The sequence below is a fragment of the Mesoplodon bidens genome, assembly GCF_964165515.1.
Source record: "Mesoplodon bidens genome assembly, chromosome: 3".
In the NCBI taxonomy this organism is placed as follows: domain Eukaryota; kingdom Metazoa; phylum Chordata; class Mammalia; order Artiodactyla; family Ziphiidae; genus Mesoplodon; species Mesoplodon bidens.
In genome coordinates, this window is record NC_138178.1 from 178,311,471 (window position 1) to 178,325,272 (window position 13,802).

General features: G+C 53.2%; 1 long non-coding RNA gene across 1 annotated transcript; it reads right to left on the reverse strand.

Moving 5' to 3' along the window:
* Window positions 1–10,665: 10,665 nt before the first annotated feature.
* LOC308615196 lies at window positions 10,666–13,349 on the reverse strand. The gene is made up of 3 exons (XR_014015489.1): window positions 13,339–13,349; window positions 11,925–12,008; window positions 10,666–10,876 (listed from the first exon to the last, which is right to left on the reverse strand). It is a non-coding gene; the product is annotated as an uncharacterized lncRNA (long non-coding RNA).
* Between the last annotated feature and the right edge of the window lie 453 nt (window positions 13,350–13,802).

Below are 13,802 nucleotides of genomic sequence, written 5' to 3' on the forward strand. Positions count from 1 at the left end.
TCCATAAGGGCTAGAGTTTCAATTTGTTTATTGCCATGGTATCTTAACAGTGTCAGGCACATAGTTCAGTACGTAACTGTTGAGAGCATTAATAATGACAACCATTTACCTATATCGGCATTCACTTCATTTACCGTAGCTTTTTTCTTGTGCCACAACAAAGAATGCTGCACTGGATAGCTGTGAACATATATTTCCTGCAATGGAGCTTTTATTTTTATGGCAGAAATTCTCCATCAGGGGATTTATGTCCACTTGTCTTTTTAACTGCATCTGAAGTTTTCAGACTGCTTTCCAAGGTGTTGTAATGATTCTCATTTCTGCCATCAGCATACAAGGGTCCCTGATCCCTTATACTCCCAGGACCACTAGGCCCATTTTCAGTGTCTGGCAGCCTGAGGGTGGAGCCCTGTGTCAGTGGTGCTTTAATTGGCATTTCCCTGATGGCTCGTGACTTTGAACGTCTTCTCCTGTTTCCCAACAGATTGTCAATGAATTGCTCTTCTGTGAATTGCTTATTTATATCCTTTGTCCACCTTTCTCCTGGTTCCTAAAAATCTTTTTCTTGTCAATTTCCAACAGCCTTCAGTCTATTATAGGTATTCATCATTTGTCTATCGTCTGCTTTACAAATATGTATTTTTCCAAATTTATCATTTTTATAGTTTGTTTATGGCTTCTTTTTCCACACAAAATTTAATATTCCTACAAAGTCAAATATATCTACCTTTCTCGTATAGCTTTAGGGTACCTGGATTGAGGTACGATGTTCTTCTTGACCCTAGATTATATGTGTGCTGATTACATATGTGTTTTTTCCAGTTCTTTTGGTTTCTGCATTTATTACTTAATCAATCTGGCTCTAACGTTGACACACTATGTACGTTTTTCTTAGAGATGGTTATCTATTGTGCCAGCACATGGTTAGTAGATAACCCATCCTTTCCCACTGAATTTACCTTCCTCTTCTGTCATGAATGAAATTCTGCTGGAAAATGTGACTATTTCTAGCATTTCTATTCTGGTGCATGGGCCTATTTATTTATTCCTAGATTAATACCATATTTAATCAGATTAGTAGCTTTAGAGGTTTGGGATGGCAAATCCTCCCTTGCTCTTTTTCAGTCTTTTCTTGCCTGTTATTGGGCATTTATTCTTACATATAAATTTTAAGATTATTTTAGCCATTGAAAAGACCTTCTTGGGCTCTGCATGGTGCTCCTTTCTTTTGTTCAGGTCTTGCTTTATATAGCTCTATAAGATTTTATAGCTTTCTTCATATAGATACTGTGCCCTCCTTAGTGGGCTTCTTAAGGTTGTTTGTTTGTTTGTTTTTTTGTCACTGTAGGGGATGGAATAGATTGCTCATTTCTAGAGGCTCATTATCGGAGTAGAAAAAATGATGGATTATTCTATATTCTTCTCTTCCTGACTATTCACCAGATTATTTTATTCACTCCAGTAGTTTTTACTAGAGTCTTTTAGATTGTCTGGTGTTCAAGCATATCATCCTCAATAAGAGGTGGCTTTTCACTCTTCTTTTTCATTGCTTATGCTAATCCTCCCACCTCCATCTATATTCATAAGTGGGATGGCTATCTTTTTGTACCATCTGTCCTCAGCTGTGGGGGAGGGGTCCTGCTTTTCCCTGTGGAATGGAATAGAGTCAGCGCTCAGACATTCTGTTCTCTGAAGGTGAGCAGAGGTCTGCTCCTCCTGCAGCCCCACTCAGCCCCCAGCCGTCACCGCCCGGCCTGGGTTCCTGCAGGACAAACCAGCTGCCCCCACCAGCTCCCAGGCAGCCCTCCCCGCTCATCACGGGAGGCCTTGATGACCAGTTCCTGCCCACCTGGAGCCAGGGGTCCTTTAGCTGATGGCTCCTCTCAGCCTGGGGTGTAACTGTGAGACCCCAACTTGTAGGTCTGGGGGCCGAGGAGGGGGAGCCCAGAGCCTGCCCCCCACCCCGGGGCGGGGCATGGAGGAGACAGGCCAGCCCCGCTGCTGGGCGTGTCACCCATGCTGTCACCCGTCAGGGTCACAGAGACTTCCTGGCTGGCCCACCTGTAAGTGGAGGTGGTGTGCGATGCTCTCAGGGATAAGGCAAGGCCAGGCCTCCAGGGACCGGCACAGGGTAGTGCTCAGTCCTGGAGGTGTCCCTCCCTCCCGCCTGGGGCCAGTGCTGAGTTTCTCCACCCCAGGCCCCAGGGCCCCTCCCTCTTCCGACATCTGCACCCTCTGCACGGACGCCCTTCACTGCCCTTCCCATCCCCGAAAAGGAAATGGGGCTGAGCGCAACCTGCCACCTCGTCCCAGTGGCCTCCATCCTCTCCTCCCCGCTCCCTGTGGGTCAACACCTTCCCGCTTCCTCTGGCCCGTGCTCCTCCCCAGGTGGGGCGGGGGGCAGGTAGCAGACTGGGGGTGGGGGGTGGTCTCACGTACTTGACCCCCTAGCAGGCGGAGCTGAGCTTGGACCGGTTTCGGGGTCCTGGGCTCAGGTCCTCCGGCCCCGAGGAGTTCTGCAGGAACACAGCGGCCACCAGCTTAGCAGAGAGCTTCCCGGCCGCCTCGTGACTCCCCTGTCCTCTCCTCCCCGCGGTGACCCCAGGGCCTCCTGGGGTGGCAGGACACTAACTGTCCACGCACCAGTCCCCTGCCCCCTCCCCGCAGGCTAGTCCAGGGCCTGCCCCTGAAACGCAGAGCCACGTCGTGGCTCAGATTTCAGAAACCCCTTCTCCATGAGCACCTGCTACTGAAAAGGAGAAGTGGGTTGGCTTTGAGACCAGGGTCTTGGCTGGGGATCTGGCCACTCAGCAGGAACAGAGGAACCATCTCCCGGGTCCTTCCGCTGCGTACGGAGGTGTCTCCAAGTCCGGTTCTGCCACCTTCTCCAAAATTGGAAAAGAGCACACGTTTAAAACCTTCTCGGGGGCTTCCCTGGTGGCGCAGTGGTTGAGGGTCCGCCTGCCGATGCAGGGGACGTGGGTTCGTGCCCCGGTCCGGGAGGATCCCACATGCCGCAGAGCAACGAAGCCCGTGCGCCACAACTACTGAGCCTGCACTCTAGAGCCTGCGAGCCACAACTACTGAGCCCACATGCTGCAAATACTGAAGCCCGTGCACCTAGAGCCCGTGCTCCACAACAAGAGAAGCCATGACAATGAGAAGCCTGTGCACCACAACAAAGAGTAGCCCCCTCTCGCCGCAACTAGAGAAAGCCCATGCGCTGCAACGAAGACCCAACACAGCCAAAAATAAATAAATAAATAAATAAATAAATAAGTAAAACCTTCTCATCTGTCCCCACTTCCTGGCCAGGCTTCCACACCTTGCCCCTGGAACGGGGTCTCCCAGCTCCCCTCGATGCTCAGTGGCTCCTGGCCCTGCAGCCCCAGGCCGCCCCTCCTCTGCCAGGCCAGCACCTGGCCCAGTGGTTCCAGGCCCTTTCCCCGGGCCGTGGCTGTGCTGCCACATTCTCCTTGGCCTCCAGGCTCAGCATCATCCACAAATCAGCAAGCTTCCCCAAGGAGGAAAGTGGCCGAGAATGACAGCTCATCTCAAGGTGATTCCCTCTGGTCAGAGTCTCAGCCCCTCAAGTCCTGGCTGCCTCGGTTGCTCGCCGATGCCTTCAAACAGCTCTTTGTTTGTTTTTTAATGTTTATTTATTTATTTATTTTGGCTGTGCCAGGTCTTAGTTGCAGCACGCGGGATCTTCGCTGCGGCATGCGGGATCTAGTTCTCTGACCAGGGTCGAACCTGGTCCCCCTGCATTGGGAGCATGGAGTCTTAACCCCTGGACCACCAGGGAAGTCCCAGCTGTGTATTTATTTATTTAGTTAGTTAGTTAGTTTTGGCTGCATTGGGTCTTCTCTGCTGCGCGCGGGCTTTCTCTAGTTGCGGCAAGTGGGGGCTGCTCTTCCTTGCGGTGCGCGGGCTTCTCATTGCCGTGGCTTCTCTTTGTTGCGGAGCACGGGCTCTAGGCGTACGGGCTCAGTAGTTGTGGCGCACAGCCTTAGTTGCTCCATGGCATGTGGGATCTTCCCGGACCGGGGCACGAACCCGTGTCCCCTGCATCGGCAGGCGGACTCTCAACCACTGCGCCACCAGGGAAGCCCTCAGCTGTGTATTTTTAAATATGGCTTTTAGAGTTGCTTTTGGTACAAGGTTTTGTCTGATGTTTGCTATCTGTCATATCTGGAAGCACGATTAAACATTAAGTGGTCTTATAAACTATAATGAGTGCTATGGACTTGTTTGGTAAGTGGTGAAAATAACCTACTTGATTTACTTGACGTAAGAAATTATCAAAATTGTGTGTGTGTGTGTGTGTGTGTGTGTGGCCGCACCATGTGGCATGCAGGATCTTAGTTCCCTGACAAGGGATCGAACCATGCCCCGCTCCCCACGTTGGGAGCACAGAGTCTTAATTAACCATTAGACCGCCAGGGAAGTCCCTGTGTGTTTTAAATTTTATAACAGTAATAAGAGAAATCAAGTTGCATTTATTTTAGTAAGAACCATATTAAGAAAGGAAATATATCAAGATAGAGTCTTTATTTTTCTTTTCTTTTCCTGCTCATGAAACTTCACCTGAGAGAGCACAAGAATCCTAAGCCTGTGTGGTTCCCTGGGCAAGTGGTTTCTGCATGGGAATCTTACACCTAACTCAGCCCTAGTCCTACTCCAGAATAGTCTGAAAGCCATTTACATACCACAAAGGGAAGCAGTGTGCTAGCCACATGCAGAGTCTTGTTCTGATACCTGGGAGTTCGTTCATCTGGCCTGTCCTGCCTCAGGGAGGCTGCAACCACTTATCTTTCCTTGGAAGAATCTGGTTTCTGCTTATTTGATTTGGGTCCAGTTTGAGACCATAAGATCTTGCTGCATTTTAATACTTTCCTGTTTGAGCCATGGAAATAGGAGAAACGAGTCTGCACAGTGTTATGTGTTTGGGGTGCAACAAACATTGACGGGCATCATGATATGGGCTGAAATTGTAAAGCAAGGTACCTGGCTTGGAGCACCAAGCAGACAGGGCCGTGGGCGCTGCCAGGGGACAGAGCAGACGCCGGGCGCCGGCCAGTGCGCACATGGGACTCCAAGGTAGGTTGTGCATAACAATGTCTATAAATGCTGATGTAATGCAGTTAAAAAAATATGTTGATTTTTATTAAAATTTTACAACTGTACAAAGAGCACATGTGTGACTTAAAATACACAAAGGAAGTAAATATTGAGAGTTAAAAAAATAATATAAATCTGAGACATGAAGCAAAAAATTCCATTCTGTGCATCAAAATAAAAAGGCATTTTGCTTAATAAAAAGGGGCGTTTCAATATGTTGAGAAGTCTTTGGTTAGGGCTATCACAGAAGATTTTTTGTGCCACGATTCATTAAAGACCAGATTCAGTCTCACTGACTACAGAGGGACCATGGCGTTACCTCGGCAGCCCCGCAGGCTGCCACACGCATGTGCACGTGGCACCACGTTGGAGGGTTGTACACTGAATCCATTCTTATTAGCTGTTCAACAAATCACCCATGGATGTCACCATTCACCTTCCAACGGGGAGACCTCACCTCCAGCCACTGTCTTCCTCCAGTGACCCTCAGTGCCTGGAGTTCTAGTGGCAGTTTTCACTGTCCCACTTCAGATGCAGGAGGAGAATCCAAGTGGCCACGAGGAAGGCCACCAGGCTGTCCGAGTGCCGCCCTCTCAAGCGTCCCGACCTGCTGGGAGCCTGATTTCTTCTGCTGATTCCTGAGGTAACACTCGGAGATCCACGGGCAGGTCTCAGCCCGGGGAAGGATGGTTGATAAAACGGCAGCACCTGGCCAAACACCACCCCATTGGGAGAAGAGCTTCGAGAGGGTCACCTCTGCTACTACAATGCCAGTGGTCACCATTGTCACCAGTGCCACCGCTCACCAGCGGTGGGTGGCACAGGGCATTTGCAAGAATTAACAACTGACAGGAAACTGCCAAATGAGTCTATCGCAATAGGAAGGGAGGGGAAGGGATGCCGCCCACCGTTCCTCCGACATGTTCACGATGCCTCCACTCACATCTAACTCACGTCTAACGTCCAACGGTGATGCTCCAAATTCGAGGTCAGAGGCTCTGGAGGAACAGCACATCTTGCAGATGTCGATGTGCTCTTTGGCTTCCATCCTAGCATGTGCTCCTGGCCCTGAGGTGTGTGGGCTGATGGAATGGACGATACCCAGATTCTCAAAAGCTCGGCCCCAGCGGGGTTCTCCAGGTCTTCCGGCACATGCTTCATCCTGGAGGAGGGCTAATGGAGCCTATCTCCAATGTCACCATCCCTAGAGAGAAGGGACCTCATCGGTGGTTTCCAGGTGGTCACCAGGTGGTCATGCTTGGGGGGGGGACGGGTAACACATTTTTATTTAAAAAAATAAATATCACCAAAATGGACTTTTCTTTCATAGATATAGTGATTACTAATATTCCAAGAACAGTTTGGAGAAAGCCGATCTGAACATATTATGCTACATAGATGGCTGGGCTGCAATTAACACAACATTCAACCCAAAGTAGCTTAAGAGACAATGAGAGCTTTTTGTTTCTTTGACTTAATAAGAATAAGGTGTTTATTCTGGGTCCAGTTCAGCAGCAAAGGCAGGGATCTGGACTGGCTTTGCTGCTCAGGTCCTGGTCTTCTCCTCTTGGTCATATTATGGCTGCTGGAGCTCCAAGCATCACAACCTCAGCCAGCAAAGGCAGTGAGCAGATGGCAGTGTCTTACCTCACCTCATCTCTTAAATGGGAGGAACAGCATTCCCAGAAGCACCCTTCTCCACTCCCTGGCCGACAGCAGAAGTCACCTCACTGGGGCAAAAACTGAGCCTGTGCCCACACCCAGCTTTGGGTCTAGTGCATCTTCCCTGAGATCAAGAGCTCTGCACTGATGGCTGAAAGCACCTGGTTCTGTTGGAAGGAACAGGGCGGGAGGCTTTGGAGTGGGTGCCCTCAGGATTGCCGTGGTGGAGGGAGGGCTGAGGCGGTGCTGCAGATGTGAGCAAAGACATTCCTTGTTCCCTGGGGGATCCCTGAGAAAGGGTCACCCTGAGTCGGGAGGAGGTGACTCCTGCAGCCCTTCCTCACCCGCCTTGTCCGTCACGGGAGCTGCAGGGTTATGGGTGTGTGTGTGTGTGCGGGGGGTATATAAGAGCCTGGACCCGGAGCAGAAATGGACTCTGCCCTCCAGCCTGAGGGCGCGAGAGAGGACACCCACAGCACAGGAGCACAGTGCTCACAGCCCGTGGCCAGGATGTGAATGGGGGAGGGAGCAAGGGGGGGCACGAATGGGGGGAGGGGAGCAAATGGGGGAGGGGGCATACCTAGGGGAGGGGGCATGAATGGAGGAGGGGGAGAGAATGGGGGCATGAAGCTGGCGGAGCGTGTGGGACGTGGCCACTGCCCTGCCCACGCTTGGGTTCCCTTTGAGGGGTGACTTCTGCGTGGGGTGCAGGCCGACACTGTGCCCTTCAGGAGGGAGGCTCAGGGGTTATGGGGACACAGCCCGGCAGCCCCTCCCACCTGCCCTCAGGTTTAGGGGTACAGGGGCCAATGACTGTCCTGCCACAGCCCAGCACCCGCTGCTCCCATGCCAGGCCCCGGCAGGACTGGTGCCCCCCACCCCCTGGCCTGGAGCCCGACCCTTCAGCTGGGGGGCTCAGCTGGGCCGAATAATGAAACATGGACAAGTGCGGCCCAAGCGTTAGGACTGGCCCTCCTGCCATCCGTGGATAATTAGGATAATTACCTCAGCCCTGAGGCTGAGCCCAGAGGACAGGGACAGTGGCCAGGGGCCCTCCCACCTGCCTGGCCCAGACCAGCCCCGCAGGACTCTCCCAGGTGTGGCGGGGCCCAGGCCTGCAGGCCTGCAGGCGATCCCTGTCGTGTCCTGGGCCGGGCAGCTCCAACAGGCCTGGCCAGCCATGCAGCAGACACACGAGTGGGAAGCCGGCCCCTCAGGAAGGCCCAGCTCCTGGCTGCAGCTGACCTTGGTGTCTGGTCAGCAAGGCTGGACAGACAATCAGGATGGAAGGAATGGGCCCTGGGCCTGACTCTGGGAAGGTGCAGGGGCTGGGCCCGCCACCTCTGCGTCAGCACTGAGGTTTCTTTCTCCCACTAGCAGCAAATACACGTGAAACTAGGGACTAAATGCAAAAATCCAAAGGCAAAGGGACAGCCGGGGTTCCATGGTTCTCGACCACAGAGGACAGGGCCGCTAGGCTGGCAGATGCTCAGGTTATACGAGTTCAAGCGGAGAACCCCGGCGAAATCCTGGAGAGCGGGGTACGGGGCTGAGGAGGAGGCCAAAGGAACTTGGGCCAGGCCGCTGAGTCCAGTGGCTTCAAAGGGCAGCAAGGTCCTAGGGCTGGGGACCGGCCGGGAGGGGGATGGGAGGCCTGCTTTTATCTTTTCTCTGCATCCCCCGGCTCCACTCCCACCCTCCAGGGGGTCTGCAGCTCTACCTTAAGCCCCAGGCACCGCCTCAGCGCCCCGCCCAGCCCTGGAGCCAGGATGTGCTGTCTGCACGGGGACCCTGCCCCCTCCTGACTATCCCCTAAAGAAAACAGCAAATCTCGTCATTGTTAATACAGCTTCCTGGTTTAAAAAATTCAGGCAAAGCCAAGGGCCAAGGGTGGAAACGAGGTGTCCCCATGCCCAGTTCCCACGTGCAGGGGCCACCCGTGACCAGACAGTGCAGAGGAGGGAGAGGGGGCTGTGGGTTCTCTGAGAACACTGATGAGCTGGTTCTGTGCCCCCCAGGGAGCCACGAGTGGTGCCCACGGCTGCACGGCATCTGGCGTCCCTCAGCGGTGCCCTTGGATGGACCGAGGCTGAGCCGTTTCTTGCTCTGCTTTAGGTGCAAAGCAGCGATGAAAATCTCGACTAGGCCTGGTGCACATGCGCGAGTATTCCTGCAGGACAGATCCTGGGAAGCAGACAGGCTGGCTGGACGAGGGCTTTTGTAAGGTGATGGGCACTGTCGCCCCACCTCCAACCTCAGACTCACACCCTAGCTGGGGCCCGTCTCCCCACGACTCCCGTCCAGTCCCTCTTCAAAACCTCCAAAGTTTGAAGGTCACGTGCATTTGCATTTCTCTGATCATGGGTGAAGTTAAGCATCTTTCAGCTAACAGCCATGCGGGTTTCCTTCTGCGTGCGTCTGGGCTGCTTGCCAACTTCCAGTGAGACACTCGGCCCCCATCCTTACTAATTCATAGGCCCGCTCTGCTGGGGAGCTGGCCCTTCCGTTGAGATATGAGTGAGCAACAAGCTTTTCCCAGTTTGTGGCACATCCTAGGACTTAAAAGGTTATATCTATGCAAAATGTTGCAATTTGTAATTTACTTAAATTTATCAAAAAAAATTCTTATGACTTCTGCTTTTGTCACGCTGGGAAAAGCTTTCCTCATGGTGAGACTATTAAACCGTCTCCAGTCTCCTGTGTTTTCTTCAAATGCTTTTGTCGGTTTGTTGTTGGCATTTGTATTTCTGGTCCATGTGGAATTTATTTTGGAGTGAGATAGGAGTCCAATGTCATGTTTCCTTCCAATGGCTGCTCAGTTGTCCCAACACCCTTTATTAAAGAACGCCCTTTTCCTCGCAGATTTTAAATGCCAAATAATCGTATGTTAAATGATCACACAGACCTCTGATCTGTGTGTTCAGTCAACCACCTATAACAGAATGTTCTGGTCGGTTCTGTGACAGATTCTACCCTCTGGCAGGACTGGCGCCTGCTTTTTTAGAATTATACAGGCTATTGTTTTTGTTTTTTTTCTCTACTTTTTAAAATTGTGTGGACCTCCCTGGTGGTGCAGTGGTGCAGTGGTTAAGATCCGCCTGCCAATGCAGGGGACACGGGTTCGATCCCTGGTCCGGGAAGATCCCACATGCCGCAGAGCAACTAAGCCCGTGAGCCGCAACTACTGAAGCCCGAACGCCTAAGTCCTATGCTCTGCAGCAAGAGAAGCCACGCCAATGAGAAGCCCGCGTGCAGCAACGAAAGCCCAATGCAGCCAAAAATAAATAAGTAAAAATAATCTATAAAATTGTGGTAAAACACATAAAAAACATAAAATTTACCTTTTTTCAAGAAATGTGAGCTTTCTTTTTTTAATGTTTATTTATTTATTTTTGGTTGCATTGGGTCTTTGTTGCTGTATGCAGGCTTTCTCTAGTTGCGGCGAGTGGGGGCTACTCTTTGTTGTGGTGTGAGGGCTTCTCTCATTGTGGTGGCTTCTATTGTTGTGGAGCACGGGCTCTAGGCGCATGGGCTTCAGTAGTTGTGGCACGCAGGTTTCAGTAGTTGTGGTGCACGGGCTTAGTTGCTCCGCGGCATGTGGGATCTTCCCGGACTAGGGCTTGAACCTGTGTCCCCTGAATTGGCGGGCGGATTCTCAACCACTGCGCCACCAGGGAAGCCCTAAAATTTACCATTGCAACCATTTTTAAAGGTACAGTTCAGTGGCACTAAGTATATTCATGTCATCATACAACCATCATCACCATCCACTTCCTGAACTTTTTAAAAAATAAATTTATTTTTTATTTATTTATTTTTGGCTGTGTTGGCTCTTTGCTGCTGCCTGCAGGCTTTCTCTAGTTGTGGTGAGCAGGGGCTACTCTTGGTTGTCGTGTGCAGGCTCCCTATTGCAGAGGCTTCTCTTGTTGCGGAGCATGGGCTCTAGGTGCATGGGTTTCAGTAGCTGTGGCACGCAGGCTCAGTGGTTGTGGCTCGCGGGCTCTACAGTGCAGGCTCAGTAGTTGTGGTGCACGGGCTTAGTTGCTCCATGGCATGTGGGATCTTCCCGGACCAGGGCTCGAACCCGTGTCCCCTGCATTGGCGGACGGATTCTTAACAACTGCGCCACCAGGGAAGTCCGCTGAACTTTTTTTCATCTTCTTAAATCTGAAACTCTGTCTCCATTAAACACTCACTCCCCATCCCCATCCCCTAGCCACTGGCAACCAACATCCTTTCTGTCTCTAAGAATTTCATTACTCTAGGGACCTCGAAGAAGTGGAATCATAAAGAATTTGCTTTTTTGAGACTGGCTTACTTCACTTGGCACAATGTCCTAAAGGCTCATCCATGTTCTTTCCTTTTTTAAGGCTGAATAATATTCCATTGTAAGGATGGACCACATTTCACTTATCCATTTATCCACTGAAGGACATTGGGTGCAGCCGCCTTTTGGCTATTGTAAAAAACGTTGCTATGGACACAGGTGTACAAATATCTATTCGAGTCCCTGCTTTCAATTCTTCTGGGCATATATTCAGAAGTGGAATAGCTGGATTGTATGGTAGTTCTATTTTTAATTTTTTGAGGAACTGCCGTACTGTTTGCCATAGAGACTGCACCATTTTACATTCCCACCAATAATGCATAGGATTCAATTCTCCACAGACATTCTCACCAACACTGATTATTATTATTATTATTTTTTGATAGTAGTCCTGCTAACAGGTGTGCAGTGGTACCTCACTGCGGTTTGGATTGGCATCTCTTTAATGACTAATGATGTTGAGCATCTTTCCATGTGCTTGTTGACCATCTGGTTATCTTCTTTGGAGACATGTCTGTTCAAGTACTTGCAGGCTAATTATTCTTGCACCTTTATCTTCCTCATGGATTTCAGGATAGGTTCACATAGTTATAAAATTTTTTTTTTTAAATCCTGTAGCTACTCTCACAAGTTGCATTCAGTGCAACCTCGGGGAGACTGTGGCCTCAGCCCTCCTTGGGCCTCCTTCCCAGCCCTCGCTGTGGATTCCTGGCTCGTCTACCTTGTTCTTTCCACCCCCTCCCTCTGGCTCCCAAGGATCACCCACACCTGATGAGGCCTCCAGCTGCCCCTAGCTCTGTCCCGAACAGCTCACCTGAGTGTCCCCAGGTCTCTCCATCCTTCTGCATCAAACTCTCAACTGCTGACCCCTGCACACCTGCTCTCCTGGCCTGTTCACCTGTTTCCCAGTGACAGTAGGGGGTTCAGGTGACCACTGGGCACCGTCTTTGCCTCCTCTCTCTTCCTCACCTTGGAGGAAGTCAGGGTCCAGGCAGGAGAAAGATGCAAAGAGAGAAAAGGACTTTTATGAAGGTCCATTTACCAAGGTGCAGGCAAAACCAACAGGGTGGTGAAGACCCGGGTGGGGGCTGGCCACAGAGCCCTAAGAGGGTAGAAAGGGTCTCAGGGCAGGGACTGGGAACTCAGGTAGAGGACCTCAGGGAGAGGAGAGGTCTGTGCCCAGGCGGGAGGGAGCTGGGGAAATTCCCCAACCTCTGGGCTGGCTTCCAAACTCACCCGGAAGCCAGGGGAGAGTGGGGGATGGGGCCACCGATGCGGCCCAGAGCGCAGGCCATGGGGAGGGCGGAAGGTGGGTCTGGGGGGCAAACCGAGAACGCCCAGCCCACTTCTCTGCCCCCACCTCTTCCACTCCAGGACTAGGATTGGACACCTGACCATTCCCCAACCCCCAGTCCTGTTCTTCTTTCTTCCATGCCCTTTGGCACCCGGAGCTCTCTGAAAGCCTCATCTGAGCAGGTCTCAGCCAGCAGCAAACGCTCCTTGGGCGCCACGTTGTCCTTGGGACGAAGTCCAAGCTCCTAGATCACCTGGCTACAGGTCCCTCCCCTGGCCTGCCCCTCCCCCCACCCCAACCCCTACCAGTCCGCGCTCCCAACTCAGGTTCTTCCGGTGAGTCCCGCACAGGTGGCGCCGCCCACCGTCCGGCACACTCCCTGCACCCTCATAGCTCTTCCCTCTGCAGGTGGGTTTCCACCTGCGTAGTGGGTATGGGGCGCCCCTCTGTACTCGAGGGTGCGGGACCCCTTCCGCACTCCAACCCCCAGGCCTGGCTCTGTCGGGGGCTGGTGACCATGGGGCGGTGCTCCCGGTGCAGGGCATGGGGCCCGTGAACACTCAGAGGCGCCAGCCGCCCGGGCCACGAAGTCCAGACTCCCCGGCACACGCCTCCTCAACCCCAGCTCCCAGGACTTCCCTGGCTTCGCTGCGCACCTCCTCCCTCGGTCAAGGCCAGTCCCCACCAGTAAAGCAGGAATGCCTGCAGGGCAAACCCCCACCTAGGCCTCTCCCACAGCGCCCCCGCCCGCAGCGTTAATCCCTTTCCCCCTCTCGCTCTCGGGACACCGGATGCCTCTATTGTAGCGGCCAGCGCGGAGCTAGCAGCGCGTGAGAACTCACTCCGGGACCCGCGCCCCGCCCTCGGGCAGGGCCCGGCCCGGCCCGCAGTCAGCAGAGGGTAGGACTGCGTCGACGCCCACCACCCACCTCACCTAGCCCGGCCGAAATCCCGGGGTTGGGGCGCGTGGAGCACGAGAGGGCGGGGCGGGCCTCTGGGGATCACCACACCTCCTTCTCCCTCCACCCCTCATTTGGGCGGGCGGGGCCAAAGGTTAGGGCCCAGGGGTGCGGTTCGAGTTTCGGGCTCCCGGAGCTTCGTTAAGCATTAACCGCGGGCTCAGAGCCAAGACGCGGGGCTGCTGCGGGTACTAGATTGCGCCCGGCACGCAGGGGCGGATCCCCAAGCCGAGGCGGTACGGAGACGGTGAGGGGAGGGGTCTGGGGACAGACCTGTGGGGGCGAGTGGGGGAGGGGGCTGGGCCCGGTCGGCGGGGGGTGGGGGGTGGGCGCGGGGGCGGGGCCCGTTGAGCCGCCGGGGGCGGGAGCCGCGCTCACCTGGCGCTCCGGGCCCGCCCTAACCTGGATTTCCGGGGGGCGGGGAGGGGGCGGGGCCTGG